We start from the raw sequence: 19,262 nt of genomic DNA, 5'->3' as shown, positions 1-19,262 counted from the left end.
AGGTGGCAGAAGTGGTTAGTGCGTCTGCCTCACAATACGGAGGTCCTGCAGTCCTGGGTTCAATCCCTGGCTCGGGATCTTTCTGTGTGGAGTTTGCATGTCCTCCTCGTGAATGCGTGGGTTCCCTGCGGTTACTCCGGCTTCCTCCCACTTCCAAAGACATGCACCTGGGGATAGGTTGATTGGCAACATTAAATTGCCCCTATTGTGTGAATGTGAGTGTGAATGTTGTCAGTCTATCTGTGTTGGCCCTGCGATGAGGTGGCGACTTGTCCAGGGTGGTCACCGCCTTCCGCCTTATTGTAGCTGAGATAGGCGCCAGCACCCCTTGCAACCCCAAAAGGCAATAAGCGGTAGGTAATGGATGGATGGATGGATGGATGGGACTGCTGAGGTAGCCATGGGTGACCGATCATGACAAAAACATTAGTTTAAGAAAGGGGGGACTGCTGAGGTAGCCTAAAGCTTTCAAATAAATATATATCTATCTATCTATCTATCTATCTATCTATCTATCTATCTATCTATCTATCTATCTATCTATCTATCTATCTATCTATCTATCATATGAATTTACCATTAGACAATAGAAGTAAGGGAACTTGTCACACTTAAGAACAAATTGACCACCCTAAGAGGGCTCTGGAGCACTCGTGGATTTTGTTCTTACCTAGCTAAGAATACATTGAAAAAATCTCCTTAAAAACTTCGTAAGTCGGCCTGAGAACAACATTTGCTGAATGGGGTCCACTGACTCTATTATGTCGCACTTCTGTTGACATCGCTTATACAAACTTCTTGGTTTATGAACCACGTTCGAGAACCAAAATGGAAATGTTCAGGTTCCAGCAAAGTCGAGAAGTTGACACTGTCCTTGAAAACAACAGAGTTGTACTGTCGCTACACCGGGGTAGGGGCGGGGGGGTTACATTGTTGTCATCTCCTACAAGTGTCACGTGTGTACGCCGTCATGCACATGGCACTTCTTCAGCGGGCGTCGTGGCATCGCTGTGACCCCATATTAATAATAAATCCACTAGTTCTTCCTTTCTGCATCCGGTGAGGGAGGAGGAGAGGAGCTGTAGTTGGTGTGAGGAGCCAAGGGCGAGTGTCTTGTCATGAGAGGAGAGTTAATTGATGATTTCCATCCCAGCGTCTGACCTCAGCAGCGTGATTAGAATGCAACCTTTGTCATTGCATGCTTAATATTCAATAGCCACTTGTCCCCCGTGCTGCCCGCTTCTGCAGAGGATGTGTATCGTGTGTGTGTGTGTGTGTGTGTGTGTGTCTGTATGTGTAAATGTTTATTTCAATGTGTTCATGTACATGTGTAGGTAAATGTGTCTTTCTTGTGTGTACGTGCCTGTGTGTGTGTGTGTGTGTGTGTGTGTGTGTGTGTGTGTGTGTGCGTGTGCGTGTGTGTGTGTGTGTGTGTGTGTGTGTGTGTGTGTGTGTGTGTGTGTGTGTAAATGTTTATTTCAATGTGTTTATGTACACGTGTAGGTAAACGTGTCATTCTTGTGTGTACGTGCCTGTGTGTGTGTGTGTGTGTGTGTGTGTGTGTGTGTGTGTGTGTGTGTGTGTGTAAATGTTTATTTCAATGTGTTCATGTACATGTGTAGGTAAATGTGTCTTTCTTGTGTGTACGTGCCTGTGTGTGTGTGTGTGTGTGTGTGTGTGTGTGCGTTTGTCAAAGTGACATATGGGGACATTTTTATGAAATTTCACCTTACATATGAGGACCTGTTGAAATATGGGGACATTTTCCATGTCCCCATATTTCCCGCAATGCTATCGTGTTCTAGACCCTCCCAGCATGTTCCCAGACCAAAAATCTCTAAAGTCTTCATTTGTCAAATTTTCAGAAAAAGTGTGTGAAAGTGTGTTTAATTTTTTTGGTCACCTTCGATTTTGCCCCTAGTGGCCATCTTTGCTATTATGACACACACACACACACACTTGTCCTCATATGTCATATGTCCTCATATGTCATGTGGGTCAGAAACTCACACACTCCGACATTTTGAAAAACATCTAACCATTACAGCAATAAACATACTCTTGAATTCTGAATCAAATAACAACACATTTTCAACTGATCTGATGATCTCATCCTTTTTAGTGTTAGTTTTATCTATTAATTTGGTTTATCTGGAGATGATTTGGGCTAGACAATTAGTAATAAAGGGATTATGGTGATGATTTAATTTGTTTGATTCAGTATTTTACTGTATTGGACTTTTTGCTATTCTGTTGACTAAAATACAATGCCGCACAATAATTGCTTTAAATGTGCCTGAAATGTAGGTTTTTGCATAAAAAAAAACAACCTTCAACCTTGATTGAGACAAAGGCAATAATTCAAATGCAATTCAAACTACACACAGTATTTAATATTTTCAAATGGTTACAATAGCACATTATTTGGGTATTTTTATCTTTGGGGCAAATTTAGGATTAATATGGGGATTGTTTTTGGAGGTATTCACTTTACATGGTGTTCAAGATGGTTACTTCCGCCCACTCTGAAGAGTCTCGGCGTCTGATTGGTCCAATTTTCAGTTAGGCGCCGCCTGATTGGCCGCTGGACGATGTCTGCTCCTAACAGAGGGCTAAATCACTAGTTAACTATTTTCATCATGGAAATTATACAGCTCACGTATCACACTTAATATTGAATATATATAAAAAGGGTTTTCCAAAAGGACCATTTATAATCGAAATACAAAACTTCACACACGATTTTGAGCACAACAGAGCGCTCAGTGAACAGCACTTCCGGGACCTGCATCACCGGAGGGGGACATCTATCTTGGCCACAAACCATCTTTGACAGTCTTCGGCAGCATGGTTGAATCAGGTGAGCATAAAATGGAGTTTAACGTAATTAAATAGACCAATGTTTTTTAACATAGGAAAATAGTTCATTGTAAACAACAGTTAAATGTTTGTTGTTATTAATTGCAATCAGATTTGATTTTATGAAGTCAAATTAAGCATTTCAGTTCTGGGCCAAGGCCAAGGCATTTAAATTTTTTTTTTTAAAGTTGCATGGAAGATTATAAGTAGCAGTGATTGTCACACACACACTAGGTGTGGTGAAATTATTCTCTGTATTTGACCCATCACCCTTGATCACTATGCTAGTAAACCTTTTCTTCATTTTAAACAAGACAGACTAGAGTTCTTCAAATTGTTTATACTTTTTCTCAAATACAAATATGTCAAGCTGATAAGCACTGTGGAGTAGGCATGTTACTGATATTGTTACATTAGTTCTTTGTTTGAGAAGCTTCATGTCTGCACTGATCCTAAATTTAACAGTTTTTGAAGGGTTTGGTTCTTTGTTTTATTTCTGTGTCACTGACTTTTTTCATTTTTATGTGTGGATTTGTTAGGCGCATCAACACATGATATAGACATCGTGTCCAAAAGAAGAGCGAGACGTAATCCTGAGGCTGAAGCTACCGAGTTTATTTGATCTGGATGTGACAAGTCTTGTTTTAAGGCCCAGTGGATCAATGATTGGAAAGGTATGTCTTGTTATGTATCATATCAATGGTAACTGTATCAACATCTCATTTGGATCATTTCCTTACTGTCTAATAGAGGTTGTATTATATGGCTTTAATTAGAAGTGTTTGGAATAACAGCGTTCCACGTCCCAAGAGCTAGCTTCTGTAGCCGAGGATCGGACCGCCAAGTGCCCTGCCTTCGGCTGCCGCCCAGCTCACAATGCACCCGACCTCTATGGCCCCTCGGAGTCTTGTTCACGAGTGGGGGAAGAGTGGATCGTGAGATCGACAGGCGGATCGGTGTGGGGTCTTCGGTAATGCGGACGTTGTATTGATCCGTTGTGGTGAAGAAGGAGCTGAGCCGGAAGGCAAAGCTCTCAATTTACCGGTCGATCTACGTTCCCATCCTCACCTATGGTCATGAGCTTTGGGTCATGACCGGAAGGATAAGATCACGGGTACAAGCGGCCCAAATGAGTTTCCTCCACCGGGTAGGGGTGCTCTCCCTTAGAGATAGGGTGAGAAGCTCTGCCATCCGGGAGGAACTCAAAGTAAAGCCGCTGCTCCTCCACATGGAGAGGAGCCAGATGAGGTGGTTCAGGCATCTGGTCAGGATGCCACCCGAACGCCTCCCTAGGGAGGTGTTTAGGGCACGTCCAACCGGTAGGAGGCCACGGGGAAGACCCAGGACACGTTGGGAAGACTATGTCTCCCGGCTGGCCTGGGAACGCCTCGGGATCCCCCGGGAAGAGCTAGACGAAGTGGCTGGGGAGAGGGAAGTCTGGGCTTCCCTGCTTAGGCTGCTGCCACCGCGACCCCACCTCGGAAAAGCGGAAGATGATGGATGGATGGATGGATGGTATAACAGCGGTATATGAAAACGATGTTACTAATGCTGTTACTTTTACCGGTAACGAGTAATCTAATAACTTTTATGTACGCTACAACGCTGTTACGATGCGTTTTATGTAATGTGGCATGCTACTTTTGATGTGATTGTATGTCAACAAGACAGCGTTAGAAGCACAAAAGGGTTAGTGCAGGTAATATCTTTTTACTAATGAAAGCAACCCCCGGAAGTAATTACGAACACGATATCAAATAGAAAGAGGCCTCATCCACACACAAACAAAAACATTCAACAGAACTATCTTAACTGCCACTGCTAAGCTAAAAAATACAGCTGAACTATTCTGCTATGTCTGGGCGCTGAAGTCCCACGTCACTTGGCAAAAGGCACAGCTTTTTAAAGGCACACACACACTCTGCTCTCATGAAATGTCTCTCAACTGCATATGCTAGATATTTAAAACTTTTCTTTTTCAAGTAACACATTAATTACAAACCCCGTTTCCATATGAGTTGGGAAATTGTGTTAGATGTAAATCCAAACGGAATAATTTTTTTTACAAATAATAATTAACTTAGAATATAATGGCTGCAATACGTGCCAAAGTAGTTGGGAAAGGGCATGTTCACCACTGTGTTACATCACCTTTTCTTTCAACAACACTCAATAACCGTTTGGGAACTGAGGAAACTAATTGTTGAAGCTTGGAAGGTGGAATTCTTTCCCATTCTTGTTTTATGTAGAGCTTCAGTCTCCTCTGTCGTATTTTACGCTTCATAATGCACCACACATTTTTGATAGGACTGCAGGCCGGCCAGGAAAGTACCTGCACTCTTTTTTTATGAAGCTGAACACGTGCTGAATGTGGCTTGGCATTGTCTTGCTGAAATAAGCAGGGGCGTACATGAAAAAGTCGGCGCTTAAATGGCAGCAAATGTTGTTCCAAACAGATGGGTAACTTACAGATGTGTAAGTTACCCATGCCTTGGGCACTAATGCACCCCCATACCATCACAGATGCTGGCTTTTGAACTTTGCGTCGATAACATTCTGGATGGTTCGCTTCCCCTTTGGTCCGGATGAAACGGTGTCCAATATTTCCAAAAATAATTTGAAATGTGGGCTCGTCAGACCACAGAACACCTTTCGACTTTGCATCAGCCCATCTTAGATGATCTTGGGCCCAGAGAAGCCGGCGGCATTTCTGGATGTTGATAATTGGCTTTCGCTTTGCATAATAGAGCTTTAACTTGCACTTACAGATATAGCAACACACTGTATTTAGTGACAGTGGTTTTCTGAAGTGTTCCTGAACTCATGTGGTGATATCCTTTAGAGATTGATGTCGGTTTTTGATACAGTGCCGTCTGAGGGATCGAAGGTCACAGTTATTCAATGTTGGTTTCCAGACATGCCGCTTACGTGGAGTGATTTCTCCGGATTCTCTGAACCTTTTGATGATATCATGGAGCGTAGATGTTGAAATCCCTAAATTTCTTGCAATTGCACTTTGAGAAAGGTTGTTCTTAAACTGTTTGACTATTTGCTCACGCAGTTGTGGACAAAGGGGTGTACCTCGCCCCATCCTTTCCTGTGAAAGACTGAGCATTTTTTGGGAAGCTGTTTTTATAGCCAATCATGGCACCCACCTGTTCCAAATTAGCCTTCACACCTGTGGGATGTCCAAATAAGTGTTTGATGAGCATTTCTTAACTTTATCAGTATTTATTGCCACCTTTCCCAACTTGTTTGTTGCATGTTGCTGGCATCAATTTCTAAAGTTAATGATTATTTGCACCAAAAAAATGTTTATCAGTTTGAACATCAAATATCAATCAATCAATCAATGTTTACTTATATAGCCCTAAATCATTAGTGTCTCAAAGGGCTGCACAAACCACTACGACATCCTCGGTAGGCCCACATAAGGGCAAGGAAAACTCACACCCAGTGGGACGTCGGTGACAATGATGACTATGAGAACCTTAGAGAGGAGGAAAGCAATGGATGTCGAGCGGGTCTAACATGATACTGTGAAAGTTCAATCCACAATGGATCCAACACAGTCGCAAGAGTCCAGTCCAAAGCGGATCCAACACAGCAGCGAGAGTCCCGTTCACAGCGGAGCCAGCAGGAAACCATCCCAAGCGGAGGCGGATCAGCATCGCAGAGATGTCCCCAGCCGATACACAGGCAAACATATGTTGTCTTTGTAGCATATTCAACTGAATATGGGTTGAAAATGATTTGCAAATCATTGTATTCTGTTTATATTTACATCTAACACAATTTCCCAACTCATATGGAAACGGGGTTTGTACTTAATTTAATAATTATTTACATTTATGAAAGAGTAATTCTGTTTGTAATATAATTTTTAGTCAAGTAACGACTATTATTATTGCTTTTTAAAACAGATATTCCAAACATTGTTAATTGATAAACTGTTTTATCAGGATATGGTGTATTTGCTCTTGCATCAATTGAAAAAGGTTCTTTTGTGGTCGAGTACCGAGGGAAGTTCATCTCAAGACATGAGCGGGACAAGAGACAGAAACCCTCTATAAATATCTTTACTATTTATCTGGCATTATATGCTCATAATGTTAACAACAAAAAGTGCTGATAATGTTATAATTAATAAGTTCTAACATTATTTTTATGTGTTTTGTTGCAGACACCAACTGTTGATGTTCTATCTCAACATTCTCCAGACTCATGTGACCGATAAACCGACTTCATCCCTCCAACAGGTTATTACTTGACTATTTTACTATCCATCCATCAATCCATTTTCTACTACCTGTCCCTTTTTTGGGTTGGCGGGGTGTGCTTGAGCCTATCTGAGCTGCATTCGGGCGGAAGGCGGAGTACACCCTGGACAAGTCGCCACCTCATTACACGGCCAACACAAATAGACAACATTTACACTCACATTCACACACTAGGGCCAATTTAGTGTTGCCAATCAACCTATCCCCAGGTGCATGTCTTTGGAGGTAAGATGAAGCCGGAGTACCCGGAGGGAACCCACGCAGTCACGGGGAGAACATGCAAACTCCACACAGAAAGATCACGAGCCCAGGATTTAACTCAGGACTACTCAGGACCTTCGATTTGTGACGCACATGCACTTACCCCTGTTCCACCGTGCTGCCCTATATCTGCTAAAAACTTGACACAACCTATACTTCAAAAGACATTTAATCCTTTTAACCTCTCACAGATCAGTTTATATGACAACATTTTTTAAGCGTACATCCATGTTAGTCTGTGGAATTTACAACTCATGTTTAGCAAAACAGGAGATGTTACAGGTCAGCAACATGAATTCAATATGTGATCACTTGTCATGTACTCATATTGTTTGAACTAAAAAAGACTTCAGTGTGTTTCATATAAGGTCCTCATATTTTTCTGAACCACATTAGTGTGTGTTACAATGTTTAATTCAAAGCTTTAAAATGAGTGTTTCAATCCAGGTCCTCATATTTTCTGAACCACATTTTAGTGAATGTTACATTCTTAAATAATAGTCTAAGAGCTAAAACGCTATAATAATCTTTACTGTTTATGTAGAATTATATGCTCAGAATATTATCAACCAAAAGTGGTTGTTAATGTTATAATTAATTAGTTCTGACATTATATTTTTGTGTTTTGTTGCAGACACCAACTGTTGGGGTTCTATCTCAACATTCTCCAGATTCAGATGTGAGCGATAAACCGACTTCATCCCTCCAACAGGTTATTACAAGTCTATTTTTACTATATCTGCTCTAAATGTGACCCAACCTATATTTTGAAAGACATTTATTAATTTTAATCTCTCACAGATCGTTTATATGACAACATTTTCGTAAGAGTACATCCATGTTAGTCAGTAAGGAGTTTGGAACTCATGTTTAGCAAAACAGGAGATGTTACAAGTCAACAACATACATTCTACATGTGACCCCTCGTCATGTCCTTATATTGTTTGAACCAAGAAAGACTTAGGTGTGTTTCATATAAGGTCCTCATATTTTCTAAACCAGATTAGTGTGTGTTACAATGTTAATGTCCAAGCTTTAAAATGTGTGTCTCAATTCAGGTTCTCATATTTTCTGAACCAGATTTTAGTGTGTTTTATATTCTTAATTAATTGTCTAAGAGCTAAAACGCTATAATAATCTTTACTGTTTATGTAGAATTATATGCTCAGAATATTATCAACCAAAAGTGGTTGTTAATGTTATAATTAATTAGTTCTGACATTATATTTTAGTGTTTTGTTGCAGACACCAACTGTTGGGGTTCTATCTCAACATTCTCCAGATTCAGATGTGAGCGATAAACCGACTTCATCCCTCCAACAGGTTATTACAAGTCTATTTTTACTATATCTGCTCTAAATGTGACCCAACCTATATTTTGAAAGACATTTATTAATTTTAATCTCTCACAGATCGTTTATATGACAACATTTTCGTAAGAGTACATCCATGTTAGTCAGTAAGGACTTTGGAACTCATGTTTAGCAAAACAGGAGATGTTACAAGTCAACAACATACATTCTACATGTGACCCCTCGTCATGTCCTTATATTGTTTGAACCAAGAAAGACTTAGGTGTGTTTCATATAAGGTCCTCATATTTTCTAAACCAGATTAGTGTGTGTTACAATGTTAATGTCCAAGCTTTAAAATGTGTGTCTCAATTCAGGTCCTCATATTTTCTGAACCAGATTTTAGTGTGTTTTATATTCTTAATTAATTGTCTAAGAGCTGAAACTCTGTAATAATCTTTACTATTTATCTGGCATTGTATGCTCAGAGTTTTATCCACAAAAAGTGCTGATAATGTTATAATTAATTAGTTCTGACATTATATTTTTGGGTTTTGTTGCAGAAACCAACTGTTGAGGTTCCATCTCAACATTCTCCAGATTCAGATGTGAGCCATTAACTGACTTCATCCCTCCAACAGGTTATTACATGTCTATTTTTACTATATCTGCTCTAAATTTGACCCAACCTATATTTTGAAATACATTTATTTATTTTAATCTCTCACAGATCAGTTTATATGACAACTTTTTCGCAAGGGTACATCCATGTTGGTCAGTAGAAAGTTTAGAACTCATGTTTAGCAAAACAGGAGATGTTACAAGTCAACAACATAAATTCTACATGTGAGCACTCGTCATGTCCTTATATTGTTTGAAGCAAGAAAGACTTAGGTGTGTTTCATATAAGGTCCTCATATTTTCTGAACCAGAAAATGTGTGTTACAATGTTAATGTCCAAGCTTTAAAATGTGTGTCTCAATTCAGGTCCTCATATTTTCTGAACCAGATTTTTGTGTGTGTTACATTCTTAATGAATTGTCTAAGAGCTGAAACTCTGTAATAATCTTTACCCTTTATCTGGCATTGTATGCTCAGATTTTTATCAACAAAAAGTGGTGAGAATGTTATAATTAATTAGTTATGACATTATATTTTTGTGTTTTGTTGCAGAAACCAACTGTTGAGGTTCTATTTCAACATTCTCTAGATTCAGATGACAGCCATAAACCGACTTCATCCCTCCAACAGGTTATTACATGTCTATTTTTACTATATCTGCTCTAAATTTGACCCAACCTATATTTTGAAAGACATTTATTAATTTTAATCTCTCACAGATCAGTTTATATGACAACATTTTCGTAAGGGTACATCCATGTTAGTCAGTAGGGAGTTTGGAACTCATGTTTAGCAAAACAGGAGATGTTACAAGTCAACAACATAAATTCTACATGTGAGCACTCGTCATGTCCTCATATTGTTTGAACCAAGAAAGTGTGTTTCATATAGGGTCCTCATATTTTCTGAACCAGATTAGTGTGTGTTAAAATGTTAATGTCAAAGCTTTAAAATGAGTGTTTCAATTCAGAAAAGGCAGTGCCTCTTGTTTACAGCCGGTTTTTGCAGCGCTGTTTTCATTGATCAAAGTATTTTTTCGGTGGTCGTGTTTTTGGTACATAACTTGTAAATAGTGCGCAAATAATAGGCTATATTTATATAAATACATTCAAACCCCGTTTCCATATGAGTTGGGAAATTGTGTTAGATGTACATATAAACAGGATACAATGATTTGCAAATAATTTTCAACCCCAATTCTGTTGAATATGCTACAAAGACAACATATTTGATGTTAAAACTGCTAAACATTTTTTTTGCAAAGAATTTAGGGATTTTACCATCTACGGTCCGTAAAATTATCAAAAGGTTCAGAAGATCTGGAGAAATCACTGCACGTAAGCGATGTACTGCATTAAAAACCGACATCAGTGTGTAAAAGATATCACCACATGGGCTCAGAAATACTTCAGAAAACCACTGTCAGTTACTACAGTTGGTCGCTACATCTGTAAATGCAAGTTAAAACTCTACTATGCAAAGCAAATGCCATTTATCAACAAGACAGAGGAACGCCGCGGGCTTCGCTGGGCCCGAGCTCATCTAGGATGGACTGATGCAAAGTGGAAAAGTGTTCTGTGGTCTGACGAGTCCACATTTCAAATTATATATGGAAATTGTGGACGTGGTGTTCTCCGGAACAAAGAGGAAAATAACCATCCGGCGCAAAGTTCAAAAGCCAGCATGTGTGATGGTATGGGGGTGTATTAGTGCCCAAAGCATGGGTAACTTACACATCTGAGAAGGCACCATTAATGCTGAATGGTCCATACAGGTTTTGGAGCAACATATGTTGTCATCCAAGCAACATTATCATGGGCGCCCCTGCTTATTTCAGCAAAACAATGCCAAGCCACGTGTTACAACAGCGTGTCTTCGTAGTAAAAGAGTGCGGGTACTTTCCTGGCCCGCCTGCAGTCCAGACATGTCTCCCATCGAAAATGTGTAGCGCATTATGAAGCGTAAAACACGACAACTTAAGCTTTACATCAAGCAAGAATGGTAAAGAATTCCACTTTCAAAGCTTCAACAATTAGTTTCCTCAGTTCCCAAACGTTTATTGAGTGTTGTTAAAAGAAAATGTGATGTAACACAGTGGTGAACATGCCCTTTCCCAACTACTTTGGCACGTATTGCAGCCATGAAATTCAAAGTTAATTATTATTTGCAAAAAAAAAAAAGTTTGAGTTTGAACATCAAATATGTTGTCTTTGTAATGCTTTCAATTGAATATGGGTTGAAAAGGATTTGCAAATCATTGTATTCAGTTTATATTTACATCTAACACAATTTCCCAACTTTTATGGAAACGGGGTTTGTATATATATTAGTGCTGGGCAATGATTAACATTTTTAATCGAAGTTAATCGCACTATTTCTCTTATTAATCGCGATTAACTGCATTGTATACGCAAAGCCCAATAATGAATTCAAAAGTAGTGTGTAGTGCACCTTTATTGGAATATTCTCCCACATGAACAAAAGCGCCAAAACATTTGTTGTGCAAACACAATTTAAATCAGTCCTTGTTAAACAGTAGCAGTTAAATAGCAAATTTTATGAAAATCAACTCAAAAAAGGTAAATACAAACATTTAAGCTTATTGCCACTGCCAGGGTATTTAAGTTATCTTGTTTGTTATGGAAAATAAATATAATCTACATACAAATCTCTGAGCCACAATCATAACATCTGAACAGGCAATTTCTGAGGTAACAGCAGAAACATTTTTTTTTTATCAGGGATCTTATGTTTAAAAAACTTATATTATAGGTAGTGCGCTGTTTTAGGGAATTTTTGATCAAATTATCCGTAGTAGCAATATTAATAATGTTGTGTTTATTCTGCGTAGTGGACTTAAAATAATTATGACCATATCTGTTTGCTTGGTGCTTTGATAAACTGAACGCATATACATGGTACTATATTGTAATGTTATGAGCCAGGGGAAAAAAGAACTACCCTACCCAGCATGCAACAGGAGTGAGGAGCATGTATAGGTTGTGTCGCCATGACGGCATCTTGTATGTTGTGATATGCAGGCTCTGAAAGCAAACGTTAAGAACTCAGCCAACACTCCTGGTCTGCATTATTCATAAATAGACAGACAACACACATACTCCGCTGCTTCACAAAGCACAATATGTTAAATGTTTACTTTTACAGTTTTCTAATTCTTCCCTTCAGATTGACAGCAGGACAAATCGCTGGAAGTAGGTATGTCTCAAGCTTCTTCCACTTGGTCCACTCCAAAGCGGGGTAAATAAATAATCCACATCATTTACTAGAATATTATATTACGTTTTGCACCTTTTCACTGTGTTATAGTCATTTTTCCTTCAGTAAGAAATTGTATTTTGTCTCCTTTATGACAGCTGCAAAGGGGAAGAAGTGGAAGCAGTTGAATGACACATGTTGCATTTTGTAACTGGCAACAAAGTACCAGGTAAAAAAGATTGTGAAGCCTGCCTCCATAAAGAACTAGTAGCTCTACAGGACAGAGATTGGCTTGCCATCAAGTACTACATCCATAACAGAATTATATTAAAAAAAGGGGAAAAAAATGTTTTCCCACATCTTCTGTGGTAGTTTGAGTATGTTACCAGCAATTAAAAAAGCAAAATAAACAGCAAGCGTTTTGTATTTATTCCAGATAATTCTTAGCGACAAAATCCACAAAAACAATTCAGTTACACTTAGTCGACAATTACATTTATACCCATGTTTCTTTTAAACTCTTCTTGGTTTTAGATTACAGTAGCATGGGATTGGGATTTTTTAAAATGACAACACATCAACTAAACCAACTCAGGTGGTTTTGTTAAGTCTCTGATGTCATTAGCCTCATATGTCACATGAACCTGAAATCTTTAACACTCTGTGACGTCATGGTCATCATATGTCACATAAACTTGAAATCTTAAACACTCTGTGATGTCATGGTCGTCATATGTCACATAAACTTGAAATCTTAAACACTCTGTGATGTCATGGTCATCATATGTCACATGAACCTGAAATCTTAAACACTCTGTGACGTCATGGTTGTCATATGTCACATGAACCTGAAATCTTAAACACTCTGTGACGTCATGGTTGTCATATGTCACATGAACCTGAAATCTTAAACACTCTGTGACGTCATGGTTGTCATATGTCACATGAGCCTGAAATCTTAAACACTCTGTGATGTCATGGTCATCATATGTCACATGAACCTGAAATCTTAAACACTCTGTGACGTCATGGTCGTCATATGTCACATAAACTTGAAATCTTAAACACTCTGGTCTTCATATGGCACCTAAACCTGACAAGTCCTCATATGTACCATAAAAATCAGGTTCAGAAAAAAACAAAAGAGTTGCAAAAATCTCAATAGACCACTGTGTTTCTAAAATTCTGGTTCACTAACCGTCTGATTCCCAGGCCTGCAGGACCATTGGAAAGGCATGTCCCCATATGTCACGTTTTTGTCATAAGTCCTCATATGTCACCCAAACACGTATGTGTGTGTGTGTGTGTGTGTGTGTGTGTGTCTGTGTGTGTGTGTGTGTGTGTGTGTGTGTGTGTGTGTGTGTGTGTGTGTGTGTGTGTAGGTAAATGTATCTTTCTTGAAGTGTGTGTGTCTGTAGGTAGAAGTGTATTTCTGAAAGTGTGTTTGTGTGTGTGTGTCTGTACGCAATAGTGTATTTCTGGAAGTGTGTGTGTTTTTGTGTGTGTGTGAGTGTGTGTGTGTGTGTATGTATGTGTGTGTATGTGTGTGTGTGTGCGCGTGTGTGTGTGTGTGTGTTTGTAGATAAATGTCTCTTTTTGGAAGTGTGATCGTGTGTGTGTGTGTAGAAGTGTGTTTCTTTGTGTGTGTGCGTGTGTTTGCAAGTGTTTCTGCAGGTAAATGTGTGTTGTATGTACGTAAATGTATTTCTTGAAGTGTGTGTGTGTGTGTGTGTGTGTGTGTGTGTGTGTGTGTGTGTGTGTGTGTGTGTGTGTGTGAGCGTGCGTGTGTGTACATGGAAAAGGAAATGAGGGCTGACTGCAGCATGGCTTCCTGCAAAACACTTGCAGATGTCCAAAGATGTCCTCCGTGTCTCTGTTCCAATCGGGCCGCTTGATTTGGCTCGATGTCTTCATATCTGAGTCATCGTCTTGTATACACTTTTTTCTCTCTCCTTACATACACACACACACACAAACGCACACACACACACACGATGTATGGTGGTGCTCATGGAGCCAAATTCAAGAGAAATGTCCCCCCAGTAAAAAGAAAGATGAGACTGACTACGTTTACACTGCAGGCCAAAGTGGACCAGATTGGCTTTATTGGGGAAAAAAAATGTTCGCCTGACTGTTTGGATTACACGAAAAATGTGATCTTAATCAGACTGCAGTATGAAAACGGAAACAAGCCCCAATGTGGCCCCAATTGGGTCTTAGTGTGGTCTCGATGTGGTCTTAATGTGGCCCCAATGCGGTCTCATCCATCCATCCATTTCCTACCTCTTATTCCCTTTGGGGTCGCGGGGGGCGCTGGTGCCTATCTCAGCTACAATCGGGCGGAAGGCGGGGTACACCCTGGACAAGTCGCCACCTCACCGCAGGGCCAACACAGATAGACAGACAACATTCACACTCACATTCACACACTAGGGCCAATTTAGTGTTGCCAATCAACCTATCCCCAGGTGCATGTCTTTGGAAGTGGGAGGAAGCCGGAGTACCCAAAAGGGAACCCACGCAGTCACGGGGAGGACATGCAAACTCAACACAAAAAGATCCCGAGCCCGGGATTGAACCCTGACTACTCAGGACCTTTGTATTGTGAGGCAGACGCACTAACCCCTCTCCCACCGCGAAGCCCAATCTCAGTGTTGTCTCAATGTGGTTTCAATGTTGGCCCAATATAGTCTTAGAATTGTCTCAATGTGCCCTCAATGTAGTCTTAGTGTGGTCTCAACATGGCCCCAATGTAGTCTCAATTTGGCGTCAATGTGGTCTCAATGGGGCCCTAATGTGATCTCAATGTGGTCTCAATATGATCTTATTGTGGCCCCAATGTAGTCTTAGAGTAGTCTCAATGTGGTCCCAATGCGGTCTCAGTGTGGCGTCAATGTGGCACCAATCTGGTCTCAATGTGGCCCCAATGTGGCCTCAATGTGCTCTCAATGTCATCTCAATATGGTCTCATTGTGGTCCCAAAGTGGTCTCATTGCGGTCCCAATGTGGTCTCAATGTAGTCTCAATGTAGCACCAATCTGGTCTCAATGTGGCCCCAATGTGGCCTCAATGTGGTTTCAATATGATCTCAATGTGGTCTCAATATGGTCTCATTGTGGTCCCAATGCGGTTTCAGTGTTGTCCCTATGTGGTCCCAATGTGGTCTCCATGTGGCCCCAATGTGCTCTCAATGTGGCCCCAATGTGCTCTCAGTGTGGTCCCAATTTGGTGTCAGTCTGGCACCGATGTGGTCTTAATGTGGTCTCAAATAGGCCCCTATATATATACATATATATATATCCTATTATTTTCACACCCTTGACTTGTGATGGCATTAAACATTTTGTGTGCCTTTTCCTGGACACACAAAAACGTTGTGCCTTGTGCAGCCCTTTGAGACATTTGTTATTTAGAGCTATATAAATAAACATCGATTGATTGATTTTTATCATTCGCATGCTGCAGTCCGAAGGTGACGTCCAGAGCCGAGGAGCATGATGTTGAGTGTGTCAAAACCTACACACAAAGCGCATGAAAGCAAAAACAGAATGGCAGAAAAGGGCATTTTTATTGGTTAATAAAGATGGTTCGTTTATAATGGTGTTTGGGCTTCAAAAACATCGATAAAGATGACACTTTAAACATGGAAGCACCACGCTTTTTTTTTACTCTTTTTTTGTACTATTTTTTGTTTGTTTGTTGTTTTTTGCTTGATTGTTTTTTCCTCGTTTGTTGTTGTTTTATTACTATTTTTGTTTTTATTTATTTTTACTAGTTGGGTTTGTTTTTTCAACTAGTTTTTGTTTGTTTGTTGTTTTTTACTAGTTTGTTAATTTTTACTAGTTTTATTCTAGTAGTTTTTGTACGAGATTGTTTGTGTTTTTAATAGTTTTATGTTTGTTGGTTTTTTAGACGTTTTTTTTACTTGATTGTTGTTTTTAATTTTCTTTTTGTTTTTTACTAGTTTTGTTAGATGTTGTTTTACTAGTTTTGTTTGTTTGTTGTCTTTTATTAGTTTGTTGTTTTGTACTATTTTGTTTTTTTCTATTAGTTTTGTTTTATTAGTTTTTTACTAGATTGTGTTTTTTACTAGTTTTATGTTTGTTTGTTTGTTTGTTTTTTAAGTTTTTGGTTTTTTTGGTTTTTACTTGATTGTTTTTACTAGTTTATTGTTGTTGGTTTTTTATTACCATTTTTTATTTGTTTTTTACTAGTTGTGTTTGTTGTCTTTACTAGTTTTGCCTGTTTGTTGTTTTTACTAGTCTGTTTTTTAACTAGTTTTATATTAGTAGTTTTTTACTATATTGTTTGTGTTTTTTATTAGTTTGTTTTTTTACAAGCTTTGTTTGTCTCTTGTTTTTTACTTGATTGATGTTTCTACTGTTGTTTTATTTTACTATTTTTAATTAGTTTTTTTACTAGTTATGTTTGATGTTTTATTTGCTAGTTTTGTTTGTTTGTTGTTTGTTGTTTTTTTACTAGTTTGTTGTGTTTTAATAGGTTTATTTTAGTAGTTTTTTTACTAGATTGTTTGTGGTTTGTTACTAGTTTTATATTTGTTGTTTGTTTTTTACAATTTTTTTGTTTTTCACTTGATTGTTGTTTTTACTAGTTTGTTGTTTTTTTAAAACTAGTTTTAGTTTTTTTGATAGTTTTGTTTGTTGTTTTTTACTACTTCTTTTGTTTGTTGTTTTTTACTAGTTTGTGGTTTTCTACTAGTTTTATTTTTGTAGTTTTTTTACTATTTTTTGGGTTTTTTTTTCTAGTTTGTTGTTTTTTATTAGTTTGTTGTTGTTGTATTTTGTACTATTATTAGTTTGTTTACTAGTTTTGTTTGTTGTTCTTTTACCAGGTTTTTGTTGGTTTTTAGTAGTTTTTTTTTTTTTACTAGTTTTATTTTAGTAGTATTTTTTTACTAAATTGTTTGTTGTTTTTTACTGGTTTTACGTTTGTTTTTTTTACACGTTTTTTGTTTATTTGTTGTTTTTTCTAGTTTGCTTTTTTTTTCCTTTGGAACACATCTCGCCAAAGGTGGCTTAAAGTATTACAATATTTGCTTCAAACATAGGTAAAGATTTAAATAACAATCATCCAGTCTGCACAAGGAGTTTAAAGGTAATTTTGGTCATCAAACCGCCCACGTATTACAAGCTAATGCAAAGGAAATGACTGAATTTTGCCACGAATTCCTAAAATTTGTGTTTTATCTTTAAGAATTTGGGTTTTACCCCGCTACATGTCTTATGTGTGTTCTTTTAGCCATAGTATTGTTTTTAGTATTTAGGATTGTTTTGGTCTTAAAACATTGTTCAAGAGAGGCAAACATACATCATAAAGTATTTAATACAATGTCAATAAAATGTATTTTATTGTAACTTAATCCTAGATTATGGCAGGCTATAAGTAATATATAGAATTGTAAATTGTTTTTTGGGTAAAATAAGAAAGCCCCTAAATATTGGTATCCCGATTACCCTACATAAGGGCCACATGGGGGCCCGTGTGCATTTATACTGCAGTCTGATAAAGATCACATTTTACTTGTAATCTAAACGTGTAAACATAGGCTAAGTGGCCCAAATCTGATTTTTTTCCAGCTGTAAATTGTGTTTTTTATCAGACTCCAGTATCAATACGGACAGGCCCCAACGTGGCCCATTGTGGCCTCAACGTCACTTGCATGCGCACTTCGATAAAGTAAAAACAAAGGAAGTTGCCAGGTAGGATGCTACTACTACAAAATAAAATAAAACATCTGATCGATGTCACTTGAGGGTAAATAAAATCAGATTTGGTGTGCGGTATAAAGGAGATAAAAGGTTGGGCCACACAAAGACAGAAAGACAGCAACAAACACACACGTCCCCACAATGTCCGATTTTTATTAAATAAAGTTGGGTTTACACACACATACAGATCCCATTCGGATTTAGGACTGCCTCCTGATGTGGCCTGAATCCGATGCCAAAACATCGGATTTAAAGCACTTTTGGAGCGTTGAGACTGGCAAAAAAAATCTGATCCGTGTCACTTGAGGGCAAACAAAATCAGATCTGGTGTCCAGTGTAAATGAGGTAATAGGTTGGGCAACACAAAGACAGAGAAACAAGAACAAACACGCACGTCCCCACAATGTCAAATGTGAATTCAATAAAGTTGGGTTTACACACACATACCCATCCATCCATCCATCCATCCATCCATTTTCTACCGCTTATTCAGTTTGGGGTCGCAGGGGGCGCTGGTGCCTATCTCAGCTACAATCGGGCGGAAGGCGGGGTACACCCAGGACAAGTCGCCACTCATCGCAGGGCCACACACACACACACACACACACACACACACACACACACACACACACACACACACACACACACACAGATCCCAATCGGATTCAGGAATACATCCTGATGTGGCCAGAATCTGATGCAAAAACATCAGATTTAAAGCATTTTTGGAGCGTTGAGACTGGAAAAAAAATTCCGATCTGTGTCACTTGAGGGCAAAGAAAAATCCGATTAAGTTGGGCCACACAAAGACAGACAGACAAAAACAGACACACATGTCCCCACAATGTCAAATCTGTTTTCAATAAATTTGGGTTTACACACACACACACACACACACGCACACGCACACACACACACACACACACACACACACACACACACACACACACACACACACACACACACACACACACACACACACACACACACACACACACACACAC

At 38.8% G+C, this 19,262-nt stretch overlaps 1 long non-coding RNA gene across 2 annotated transcripts; it reads left to right on the top strand.

The window, feature by feature from the left end:
* Positions 1-1,659: 1,659 nt before the first annotated feature.
* LOC133570010 (uncharacterized) lies at positions 1,660-12,939 on the top strand. 2 transcript variants are annotated; one of them, XR_009810022.1, is made up of 9 exons: positions 1,660-2,860; positions 3,399-3,533; positions 7,043-7,118; positions 8,035-8,112; positions 8,646-8,723; positions 9,256-9,333; positions 9,866-9,943; positions 12,500-12,571; positions 12,688-12,939. It is a non-coding gene; the product is annotated as an uncharacterized LOC133570010 (long non-coding RNA). The 2 variants fall into 2 exon arrangements; XR_009810023.1 differs by lacking the exons at positions 8,035-8,112; positions 8,646-8,723.
* The last annotated feature ends 6,323 nt before the right edge of the window (positions 12,940-19,262 follow it).

This window comes from Nerophis ophidion, linkage group LG16 (assembly GCF_033978795.1).
Source record: "Nerophis ophidion isolate RoL-2023_Sa linkage group LG16, RoL_Noph_v1.0, whole genome shotgun sequence".
Classification (NCBI taxonomy): Eukaryota; Metazoa; Chordata; class Actinopteri; order Syngnathiformes; family Syngnathidae; genus Nerophis; species Nerophis ophidion.
The sequence above is the reverse complement of the archived record's forward strand: the minus strand, read 5'-3'. Positions and strand labels throughout refer to the sequence as shown.